This window comes from Mirounga angustirostris, unplaced genomic scaffold (genome assembly GCF_029215605.1).
Source record: "Mirounga angustirostris isolate CCGP_5_RB_7025 unplaced genomic scaffold, mMirAng1.0.hap1 SCAF_3, whole genome shotgun sequence".
Taxonomy (NCBI): domain Eukaryota; kingdom Metazoa; phylum Chordata; class Mammalia; order Carnivora; family Phocidae; genus Mirounga; species Mirounga angustirostris.
Genome location: NW_026991711.1, coordinates 38943757 through 38957414, shown reverse-complemented (window position 1 = coordinate 38957414; position 13658 = coordinate 38943757).

Here is a 13658-nt window from a genome sequence, read left to right as displayed (position 1 = left end):
ACATGTAGAAATCCAATAGAGCATAGATCATTTAGAGAGAGATTAGTTGCCTTTTAACTTGGAAAATGTGGCTGTAATAAACACAACAATGGGTTTTTTCACCGAAAATTAATTTGAATTTAAGAAAGTATAATTTCTTGCATATTCAGCATAATTTTTTCCAAAATAAATATTCTTGCATACACTATCAAAGAGATGTCTTCAATGTACAAAGTAGTGATACATTAGTCATTGAGAAATTATTCAATGTATTTAATTTACATCCCAGAAACTTCACAGAAATATGACTGTGCATTTACAAGTTATACACTGAAATTCATACATAGAGCATTAAGAACTAGTTGAGCTTTAATCAATGTGTTTTATTTATTATAAATGACTTTTTTTTATCACTTTTATATTCCATGTTTAGGTTGTGACACCTATTCATGTAGGTGTAGGGTTTTCAAAAAAAAAAAAAAAAAAGTATGACATATTTCTGGTGTCCCAACTATTTTTTGAAGAGTTTTACATTTTAGTTGCCTACAGAATCTCCCCTATTATTTAAAACTTTGTTATCTAATTAAGCAGTTAAAACATACAATTGAAAAAATACATGATATTGCGGAGGAGCAAGATGGCGGAAGAGTAGGAGACCTAATTTTTGTCTGGTGCAAAGAATTCAGCTAGATAGGGATCAAACCATTCTGAACACCTACAAACTCAAAAAGAGATAGAAGAAAAGAATAGCAGCAACTCTCTGAACAGAAAAGTGACCACATTCTGGAAGGTAGGACAACGTGCGGAGAAGTGAATCCAAGGCGATATTAGGGAAGATAGATGGGGGGGGGCCTCCATCAGCCATTACCAGCATGTGATAGAGCAGCAAAGCACAAAATCCGAACTTTTAGAAGTCGCTCCGCTGAGGGACGTCGCTCCAGTGGCTAAGTGGGGGGTGGAACCCTCGCTGGGACAGTGTGGTCTCAGGACCCTTGGGGTCACAGGAAGACCGGGGGTGCCTGAGTGTGGCAGAGCTCCCAGGTATTGGATCAGGGAAGCCAGCTGCAGAGATGGAGCAGAGGAGTGGGCTCTCAGCTCGGGGTTGTCATAAACCATGATCCGTGGCACAGTTGGGCCACTGCTCTTCCAGCAGGGACTCAACAAGTGGCAGATCTGGGGAGACTGGGAGGAGCAGTGCGGGAGTGCACCGCAGGAATCTGCTGGGTTTGGAGACTCCACATGGGGGTCGTGTGCCAGAGATAGAAATGCTAGGTCACAGGCCGAGTGAGCATGGAGTGCTGCCGGAAACTGGGGAGACGGGAGTGATTGACTGCTTTTCTCTGGGGCTCACTGAGGAGTGGGGCTAGATAAAAAAGTTTTAAATAATAGGGGAGATTCTGTAGGCAACTAAAATGTAAAACTCTTCAAAAGATAGTTGGGACACCAGAAATATGTCATAATTTTTTTTTTTTTTTTGAAAACCCTACACCTACATGAATAGGTGTCACAACCTAAACATGGAATATAAAAGTGATAAAAAAAAAAGTCATTTATAATAAAGAAAACACATTGATTAAAGCTCAACTAGTTCTTAATGCTCTATGTATGAATTTCAGTGTATAACTTGTAAATGCACAGTCATATATTTCTGTGAGGAGTTCTCGGCTCCTCTGGGGTGGAGACTGAGAGGCCACCATTTTCACTCTCGGCCTCCAAAGCTGTAGGGAAAGCTTGCAGGGAACAAGAGCTCCCAAGAGCAAACCGGAGCAGATTACTTAGCCCAGCCCCCAGCAAGGGCGGGGCAATTCCGCATCTGGCAGACATTTGGGAACTACGGCAACAGGCCCCTACCCCCAAGATCAGCAAGAACAGCCAGCCAAGACCAAATTTACCCATCAATGAGAACAGCAGAACTCCAGCGCTAGGGGAATAATGCACATAGAATCCATGGCTTTTTCCCCCCTGATTCTTTAGTCTTTCAAAGTTAATTTTTGTTTTAATTTTCTTTTTTCTTTTTGAATTTTTTTTTCCCTTTTTCAACCGACATCTTATCAATCTCTTTTTTAAAAAATCTTTTTTATTTTTCATTTTTAGAGTCATATTCTATCCCTTCATAGTGGTTAATCTTATTTTTGGTAAATATATAAGTTGTTCTCTCTTTAAAATTTTGAGATACAGTTTCTTCTAACAGAACAAAATATACCCTAAATCTCTAGTGTATGGCATTGTTCTAGTCTCCTGCCTGATCACATTCCCCCCCCTTTTTTTTTTAATTTCTCTTCTTTCTTTTTTCAACCAACTTCTTATCAATTCCTTTTATAAAATCTTTTATAATTTTCATCTTTACAGTCATATTCCATCCCTTCATCATATTTACCCTTATTTTTGTACATATATAAGCTTTTGTTTCTTTAAAATTTGGGGAGGCAGTTTCTTCTAACAGACCAAAATATGCCCAAAATCTACTGTGTGGCACCGATCTATTCACCAGCCTGATCATTTTTGATCACAGTCTTTTTTTTTTTTTAACTTTTTCTTTTTCTTTCTTTCTTTCTTTTTTTTTTTTTTTTTTTTGTTTTTCTTTCTTTCCCTTTCTTTTCACCTGGTTTCAGGTCTCTTCTGATTTGTTTAGCATATATTCTTCTGGGGTCGTTGTTACCCTGTTAGCATTTTGTTCTCTCTTTCATCCATTCTCCACTGGGCAAAATGACAAGACAGAAAAAATCACCTCAACAAAAAGAACAAGAGGCGGTACCAACTGCCAGGGACCTAATCAATATGGACATTAGTAAGATGTTAGAACAAGAGTTCAGAATCACGATTTTAAAGATACTAGCTGGGCTTGAAAAAAAGCATGGAAGATATTAGAGAAACCCTTTCTGGAGAAATAAAAGAACTAAAATCTAACCAAGTCAAAATCAAAAAGGCTATTAAGGAGGTGCAATCAAACTGCTAGAATAAATGAGGCAGAAGAGAGAATTAGTGATATAGAAGACCAAATGATGGAAAATAAAGAAGCTGAGAAAAAGAGAGATAAACAACTACTGGATCATGAGGGCAGAATTCGAGAGATAAGTGATACCATACGACGAAACAATATTAGAATAATTGGGACCCCAGAAGAAGAAGAAAGAGACAGAGGGGCAGAAGGTATATTGGAGCAAACTATAGTAGAGATCTTCCCTAATTTGGGGAAGGAAATAGGCATTAAAATTCAGAAGGCACAGAGAACCCCTCTCAAAATCAATAAAAATAGGTCAACACCCCGACATCTAATAGTAAAACATACAAGTCTCAGAGACAAAGAGAAAATCCTGAAAACAGTTCGGGACAAGATGTGTGTAACCTACAATGGTAAAAACATCAGACTGGCAACAGACCTATCCACAGAGACCTGGCAGGCCAGAAAGGACTGGCATGATATATTCAGAGCACTAAATAAGAAAATTATGCAGCCAAGAATACTATATCCAGCTAAACTGTCACTGAAAATAGAAGGAGAGATAAAAAACTTCCAGAACAAACAAAAACGAAAGGAATTTGTAAACACAAAACCAGCCCTACAAGAAATATTGAAAGGGGTCCTCTAAGGAAAGAGAGAGCCTAAAAGTAACATAGACCAGAAAGGAACACAGACAATATACAGTAATAGTAACCTTACAGGCAATACGATGGCAATAAATTCATATCTTTCAATAATTACCTTGAATGTAAATGGGCTAAATGCCCAAACAAAGGACACAGGGTATCAGATTGGATAAAAAAAGAAAAAAAAAAAAAAAGACCCATCAATATGCTGTCTGCAAGAGACTCATTTTAGACCCAAAGACACCTCCAGATTGAAAGTGAGGGGATGGAAAACCATTTACCATGCTATAGGACACCACAAGAAAGCTGGGGTGGCAACCTTATATCAGACAAATTAGATTTTAAACCAAAGACTATAATAAGAGATGAGGAAGGACACTATATCATACTTAGAGGATCTATGTAACAAGAAGATCTAACAATTATAAATATCTATGCCCCTAACATGGGAGCAGCCAATTATATAAGCCAATTAATAACAAAAGCAAAGAAACACATCGACAACAATACAATAATAGTAGGGAACTGTAACACCCCCCTCACTGAAATGGACAGATCATCTAAGCAAAAGATCAAAAAGGAAATAAAGGCTTTAAATGACACACTGGACCAAATGGACTTCACAGATCTATTCAGATATTCCATCCCAAAGCAACAGAATACACATTCTTCCCTAATGCCCGTGGAACATTCTACAGAAGAGATCACATCCTAGGTCACAAATCAGGTCTCAAACAGTACCAAAAGATTGGGATCATTCCCTGCATATTTTCGGACCACAATGCTTTGAAACTAGAATTCAATCACAAGAGGAAAGTCGGAAAGAAATCAAATACATGGAGGCTAAAGAGCATCCTACTAAAGAATGAATGGGTCAACCAGGAAATTAAAGAAGAATTTTAAAAAATTCATGGGAACAAATGAAAATGAAAACACAACTGTTCAAAATCTTTGGGATGCAGCAAAGGCAGTCCTAAGAGGAAAGTATATAGCAATACAAGCCTTTCTCAAGAAACAAGAAAGGTCTCAAATACACAACCTAACCCTACATCTAAAGGAGCTGGAGAAAGAACAGCAAATAAAGCCTAAACCCAGCAGAAGAGAAATAATAAAGATCAGAGCAGAAATCAATGAAATAGAAACCAAAAGAACAGTAGAACAAATCAATGAAACTAGGAGCTGGTTCTTTGAAAGAAAGAATAAGATTGATAAACCCCTGTCCAGACTTATCAAAAAGAAAAGAGAAATGACCCAAATAAATAAAATCATGAATGAAAGAGGAGAAATCACAACCAACACCAAAGAAATACAAACAATTAAAAGAACATATTATGAGCAACTCTATGCCAGCAAATTAGATAACCTGGAAGAAATGGATGCATTCCTAGAGATGTATCAACTACCAAAACTGAACCAGGAAGAAAGAGAAAACCTGAACAGACCTATAACCACTAATGAAATTGAAGCAGTCATCAAAAATCTCCCAAAAAACAAAAGGCCAGGGCCAGATGGCCTCCCATGGGAATTCTACCAAACATTTAAAGAACAACTAATACCTATTCTTCTGAAACTGTTTCAAAAAATAGAAATGGAAGGAAAACTTCCAAACTCGTCTTATGAGGCCACCATTACCTTGATCCCAAAACCAGACAAAGACCCCATCAAAAAGGAGAATTACAGACCAATACCCTTGATGAACATGGATGCACACATTCTCACAAAAATACTAGCCAATAGAATCCAGCAGTACATTAAAAGGATTATTCACCAGGACCAAGTGGGATTTATCCCTGGGCTGCAAGGTTGGTTCAACATCCGCAAATCAATCAACGTGATACAGTGCATTAACAAAAGAAAGAACAAGAATCATATGATCCTCTCAATAGATGCAGAAAAAGCATTTGCCAAAGTACAGCATCCTTTCTTGATCAAAACTCTTCAGAGTATAGGCATAGAGGGTATGTACCTCAGTATTATAAAAGCCATCTATGAAAAACCTACAGCGAATATCATTCTCAATGGGGAAAAACTGAGAGCTTTCCCCCTAAGGTCAGGAACGCGGCAGGGATGTCCACTATCACCACTGCTATTCAACACAGTATTAGAAGTCCTAGCCACAGCAATCAGACAAACAAAAAGAAATAAAAGGCATCCAAATAGGCAAAGAAGAAGTCGAACTCTCACTCTTCTCAGATGATATGATACTTTATGTGGAAAACCCAAAAGACTCCACCCCAAAACTGCTAGAACTCATACAGGAATTCAGTAAAGTGGCAGGATATAAAATCAATGCACAGAAATCAGTGGCATTCCTATACACCAACAACAAGACAGAAGAAAGAAAAATTAAGGAGTCGATCCCATTTACAATTGCACCCAAAACCATAAGATACCTAGGCATAAATCTAACCAAAGAGGCAAAGGATCTGTACTCAGAAAACTATAAAATACTCATGAAAGAAATTGAGGAAGACACAAAGAAATGGAAAGATGTTCCATGCTCATGGATTGGAAGAACAAATATTGTGAAGATGCCAATGCTACCTAGAGCAATCCTACACATTTAATGCAATCTCTATCAAAATACCATCCACTTGGGCGCCTGGGTGGCTCAGTTGGTTAAGTGACTGCCTTCAGCTCAGGTCATGATCCCAGGGTCCTGGGATTGAGTCCCACATCGGGCTCCCTGCTCTGCGGGAAGCCTGCTTCTCTCTCTCCCACTCCCCCTGCTTGTGTTCCCTCTCTTGCTGTGTCTCTCTCTGTCAAATAAATAAATAAAATCTTAAAAAAAAAAAATCCACTTTTTTCAAGGAAATGGAACAAATAATCCTAAAATTTGTATGGAACCAGAAAAGACCCCGAATAGCCCGAGGAATGTTTAAAGAGAAAAGCAAAGCTGGTGGCATCACAATTCCAGACTTCCAGCTCTATTACAAAGCTGTCATCATCAAGACAGTATGGTACTGGCACAAAAACAGACACATAGATCAATGGAGCAGAATAGAGAGCCCAGAAATGGACTGTCAACTCTATGGTCGACTCATCTTTGACAAAGCAGGAAAGAATGTCCAATGGAAAAAGACAGTCTCTTCAACAAATGGTGTTGGGAAAATTGGACAGCCACATGCAGAAGAATGAAACTGGACCATTTCCTTATACCACACACAAAAATAGACTCCAAATGGTTGAAAGACCTCTATGTGAGACAGGAGTCCATCAAAATCCTAAAGGAGAACACAGGCAGCAACCTCTTTGACCTCAGCCACAGCAACTTCTTCCTAGAAACATCGCCAAAGGCAAGGGAACCAAGGGCAAAAAGGAACTATTGGGACCTCATCAAGATAAAAAGCTTTTGCAGAGCAAAAGAAACAGTCAACAAAACCAAAAGACAACCGACAGAATGGAAGATATTTGCAAATGACATATCAGATAAAGGGCTAGTATCCAAAATCTATAAAGAACTTATCAAACTCAACACCGAAAGAACAAATGATACAATCAAGAAATGTGCAGAAGACATGAACAGACATTTTTCCAAAGAAGACATCCAAATGGCCAACAGACACATGAAAAAGTGCTCAACATCACTTGGCATCAGGGAAATCCAAATCAAAACCTCAATGAGATACCACCTCACACCAGTCAGAATGGCTGAAATTAACAAGTCAGGAAATGACAGATGCTGGTGGGGATGCGGAGAAAGGGGAACCCTCCTACAGTGTTGGTGGGAATGCAAGCTGGTGCAGCCACTCTGGAAAACAGTATGGAGGTCCTCAAAAAGTTGAAAATAGAGCTACCCTATGACCCAACAATTGCACTACTGGGTATTTACCCCAAAGATACAAATGTAGGGATCCGAAGGGGTACGTGCATCCCACTGTTTATAGTATCAATGTCCACAATAGCCGAACTATGGAAAGAGCCAAGATGTCCATCGACAGATGAATGGATAAAGAAGAAGTGGTATATATATACAATGGAATATTATGCACCCATCAAAAGGAATGAGATCTTGTCATCTGCAACAACATGGATGGAACTGGAGGGTATTATGCTGAGTGAAATAAGTCAATCAGAGAAAGACATGTATCATATGATCTCACTGATATGAGGAATTTTTAATCTCAGGAAACAAAGTGAGGGTTGCTGGAGTGGTGGGGGGTAGGAGGGATGGGGTGGCTGGGTTACAGACATTGGGGAGAGTATGCGCTCTGGTGAACACTGTGAATTGTGTAAGACTATTGAATCACAGACCTGTACCTCTGAAACAAAGAATACATTATATTAAAAAGAAAAAAGAAAAAATACATGATATTACCAAATATATTACAAGTACAAGAACATAAAATCATAGTATATGCCTGTTCAATTGAACTTTGGTATAGTTTTTCATTTACTGATTTTCTCTAGTAAGATTCTCTTTAATTAAACATGGCTGTAACAATGCATTTCCTTTTCATTTATGATAGATATTTTGACTCCTCTTTATAAATACTACTTTTTATAATTTATATTTTGGGTTGTGAGATTTATATTCCAAAATGTAGTTTCTCAAAGTGAGCACTCAATCTTGGCCCCATTTTTCCTCACTCTCTGACTTCCCTGTCTCTGGTATTTTGTTATTTTACGCTTTCTTTGACTCTGTTAGCAACTCTCTCGGCAGCTCAGAGTTCTTCTGCTTGCTTCAAAGAAAGAGATTCTTTTTCAGTTTGAAATCAATGTTTTTCCAGTGCACCTGACTCAACAGATGATTCTTCATACTGTAATCTTTCTTTGCAGAGTAGAATATTCTAAAAAGAATTTAAATTTGTATATAGATAGATAAAAGTTATGTATGTACACATTTATTTTCAGCAACTCATTGTGATAATGGGACAAGTAATAGTTTTTATTCAACCTAACTAATTTTTTCTGCTGACCTAAATATAAAAAAGGAATCTCTATTATTTCAGGTAAATTATTATATATTACTAATTATACATTTATTCCATCCAACATTAGCATATCTCTCTTAATTAAAATGAACCTAAGAAAGTTTTAATGACCAGATGGGTAATTGAATTACTCTAACATGGTTACCAAAAATAATTTAAAAAATTATTAACAAGAGCTATTTTCCTTTATGAGAAATGAACATAGGCCTGAAATATAAAATTAATATACATAGAAAAATAGAACAAATGATAAATTCCTTCTCAATCCCATCAGTCAGTGGACACTATCCATTATCAATATGTTTTGCAAGTAATTTCTATGCAGTCTTCCCCAAAGATATCTCTGCTGGGGGAACGACAACTGCATCACTTTCTATAGTATCTCCTTCTGATTTAATACTTGGTTTTAAGTAAGGCTGAAAAGTTCCAACTAGATGAGGCAATCACATACTGATCAAACTGCAACATTTAGTAGGTTTCTGGGTGTTGGATGATAAAGGAGGCATAAGAATCCTTTAGATTTATACTTTAGCATACTATTACATCTGAAATTTCCTATATTAGTGCAGTAATATTAATTTCGAGAATATTTATGGCATATCAAATATATCTTCTATCCAAATTTACTATAACTGGCATACATACATATCTATAAACTGGAGTTGTGGGGCACCTGGGTGGCTCAGTCGTTAAGCGTCTGCCTTTGGCTCAGGTCATGATCCCAGGGTCCTGGGATCGAGTCCCACATCAGGCTCCCTGCTCTGCGGGAAGCCTGCTTCTCCCTCTCCCACTCCCCCTGCTTGTGTTCCCTCTCTCGCTGTGTCTTTCTCTTTCAAATAAATAAATAAAATCTTAAAAGCAAACAAACAAACAAACTGGAGTTGTAGATTCGTCTATATTTTCTACCTATTGGATAAAATACTTGACCAAAATAATATTTGTTCTAGAGCTGACCCAAATTATGCTATCTGAGGACAAAATCACTGGATTAATGCAGAAACTGCATTTTGGTAGAAACGAAAATCAACAAGTAATACACGTTTAACTTTGTGGTATCTGGGACTCCTTGTATGTATGTCCTATGATATTTTACATTGTTGAATACAAAGGTTAAAAATTAGAAGTTCTGAAAGAAAAGACATAAAGGAACAAAGGAGAAAATACCAAAGGATGATACGTCACTTTTACAAGCAGCTCTTACAAATATTGAACTGTAGGCTTAATAATAAAGCCTCATCTATATTTAAAAGTTATTGTCTACTTGGCTCCTGGTCTGTCCTGTTCAGCCTTCAGCTAAACAGTAAATGAAGTGTCCACATGACAGACTATTCAGCAGAACTGGCACTCTGATTACTTATTTAACAGTTTTTATTTATTTATGTTTTGCCAGATGAATAAACATGTTTTCCATACATTATCTTAATAGACTTGACGACGCAAAGACAATATTATACAATGTCTTGTGTGTCTCAAAAGACTGCATTTTTTTCTCCTATAATTCTCAGTGTGGGGTAGAAATATTCATTTATCATGTGCTAGAGCCTTTTTTTTTTTTTTTTTCCCAACAGCAACATTGGCTGAGTTCACTTTTTCAAGTACAATTTATTATTCTGGATAACAGGGGCATCCACCTCCTTGAGGGTTTGCCAAGATTTGTAGGATCTAAAATACAGTTTGGTGGAGTGAAATGGAAATCAAAAGGCTGCCTTCAGCATTCATGCAGCTCTTTAAGCTGCAGGCAACCCTTTCATCTATCAATGGTTTTTGGGATTAGAGCTTACCCACTCACTTATTTTTCCCACACATAATCAGAATTAGGAGGACAGGCAGTGAGAACAAATGACTGGTTCACTGCCTCTGGCACAGAGGGTCACTGCAACATTTTTTGTGCTTCTATCCGTGTTAATAAAAATGTACAGATTTCCCTCCCTACTGTATGTCGAATACCCAATACAACTGCAGTGAGCGCTTTTCGTATTCATTCATTGTTTTTTTTAACACATTGATTAAGTGCCCCCTGCGTGGTAGGCATCGCTCTAGGCACGGAGGATACAGCACTGACCAAAACGTCTCATGGAGCTTCCATTCTAATACAAACTCATAAATAAGTTAGATGGCGACAAGTGCTCAGCAAAATATGCTGAAGGCAAGGGCACTGGAATTCTGGAGTAAAATCTGCTTGCCCCTGTAGGAAGGAGGATGAAGTAATAGGTCTTCTTTCGGCTTTCATTGTAATGGTGATCCAGATGTTGGATAGTAAAATTTCCTGATAAATATTCACCTAAGTCATAATTAAAATGACTGAGGAAATCTTCCAGTTAAGGAGATGATCATTTTTTTTTTGAAGATTTTTTTTTTTAAGATTTTATTTATTTATTTGAGAGAGAGAGAATGAGAGACAGCATGAGAGGGAGGAAGGTCAGAGGGAGAAGCAGACTCCCTGCCGAGCAGGGAGGCCGATGCGGGACTCGATCCCGGGACTCCAGGATCATGACCTGAGCCGAAGGCAGTCGCTTAACCAACTGAGCCACCCAGGCGCCCAGGAGTTGATCATTTTTGAGACTGTTTCATAACTTATTTATTTTACGTGATTCCATATTTTATACAAAATCCTCTTTTCCATAGAAAGTGTGAATAAAATGAGCATTACTTAAGTAGACAAAAGCACATGAACAATAGCACATTTTTAAAATGTGCTTCTTCAACAGCCTGCAACAGAAATAAGGATTCAGTAAAAAATTTGCCAACTGTGTGAATAAATAAAAAATGAAATCTTTGCAATAAATAGATTTTGGAATAAATGAAAAATATTTGAATGAAAGAATGAACCAATCAATAAGGTATAAAGGGAAGAAATTTGCTTCTTTGGGGACAATCTGGATCAGAGGGTATTTCATAACTGCATATTTTGTGGTATATCTGTCCTTCAAAACATAAACAGATAGATAAAAGCTAATAAGAAATTTCAGCAAAACTGTAAGTTAGATATCTATGATAATTGATTATAGAGTTTACAGAGTATCATTAAGTTTAAGATTAAACTTTTAATTTATTGTGTAATTTCCATAAGCTACTCTTACTGCCTGGGGAAAACATGCTAAAGTCTAAAACTTTAAGGACACCATACTGATTTTTTAATAATTACAAAGTCTCACATATTTACGATCTCACACATTTCTTCTGAATAAACATTAGAGGGTGAAAAACAATTTTAATATTTAAAAAGGCCCTTCATTTTGCTTCACTAGTACAGAGAGACAGCATTAGAGTTACCGTTTTGTTCCAGCCACTTGTAATAAGAGGAGAAGTCACATTGTTCATTCAAACCTCCAATTCCCCAAACTAATAGTGCTAGGAAAGAGGCAAAGGGAATAGACAGAGTTTGAACCTCACCCTAAAGCTAATAGAAGAAAGTTCTGTCAAACTACTCCAAGCAGGAGATACCCTAAGCTACACTCAGGCTCAGAATCAAACCGAGGGACTCTTTAGGCGTGCTGGCCCACTCGACCTCCATATCACCACAGGACAAGAAAGGAAGTAACAGTTCCTAAAATAGTGGGGAAATAGATTAAAATGTTGTAGGGCAAAATTAGCATCTTGAATTACGAGAGGAGGAAAAATATAACTGTCAGTAAGGAAAACAGAAAGAAGATGATCTCTATAGACTATAACCTTGAATAGTAAGCAAAGGAATTTACTAATGGTCTCAAGGTCTCCTCTCAAGGTCTCCCTTTACTTTTGCCTTTTCCCTCCATGGAGACCTCCAACTTGGTGTGGTGTGTACTAAGTGAGATCTTTGGCTGTGTGTCAGTAATGTTGCAAGCATGTGATCACATTGTAGCTAATATCAAAGAGGAAAGGAATACTTAGCTATGGAGAAAGGAGACATTATCCCAGGTGCTCATACAATTCAGGGAAAATGAGAAAATCCATGCCATGTATCAGGTTTTCTAACAGTAATCAGAATGTCTGCCTCAATTCATTCGGGGTCCAAATAAATAAGCAATTGAAGATATAAGGAATATAGAAACACACTCCAAATGAAATAGAAAATTTGATTTCTGTATCAATAGCATTTTTGGTGTAATACACAAATTATTACCAATTTATCATTTTGTTAACATAAAAATATATATCATAAGTGTATGTTTTATCTTGTCCTTATCTCTTCCATAGTAATTTTATTTCACTATGGGTTACTATTACTAATTCAAATATATATTAAGAGTGACTTAAATCAATAATTTATATATTTTTATTGTATGAAGATAAGCATAACAGAAGACAGAGTGGGTTTTCAGTTTTAAAAACTTTATGAAAATATATACTTTCCATATACATTTGGCAGATTATTTTGAAGAGTTGACCATTTGAGAATTTTAAAACTACTCAGTAACCACCTAAACTATTCAAATTATGTATCTTGCCTTTCCTCTGATTTTATGTTTGAAAAAAAAATCATTAAACTATAATTATTTTTTTAAAACTATGAAGTAGATAATAGTGTTGTCTGAACAGTCAAAATTCAGTTCCCTGTGTTCATAAAAATGCCAGCACAGAGCACATGATTCATGGAAATATCCCACAGGTTTTTCCTCATTTATTTACTCAGATTATCTCTTCAGTTTAACTCAAATGTGATTAGAAATGTCATATTGTTAGGACTAGGTGTGGAAAGAGAGAGCATTTCTCACTAATAACAATATTACTGACATTTTTGAGCTCTGATTACATCTGCCAGACCTTATTCAGGACACTTTGCTGAAATTATTTCTAATACTTTAACAGTTACATTATGATCTTAAGGGACAGAGAGCAAAAGAGCAAGACTGAAAGAACAAGAGAGATAAAGGGAGAGAGAATGGGATTGAGAAATAGAGAAACGGGGACAGAGAGAAAGAGAGAGACTTCACAACATCACTAGAAAGTACAGGGCGGATGTCAACCTCAATTTTCCTTATTCCGAAGCACATGTTCCTAGGGCCCTGCAGATCATAAAATACCTTCCTACTCAATACCTTTTTTGAACAACAAACAAACTAAAGCACTAAAAAGCCTTCCGACTGTGCTAGCATCATGTAAAATTGATAGACTATAGACCAATTTCTCTTCTCTCTTATGTTGCTTGTCACTTATGTCAAGACTTTACTGTATGTG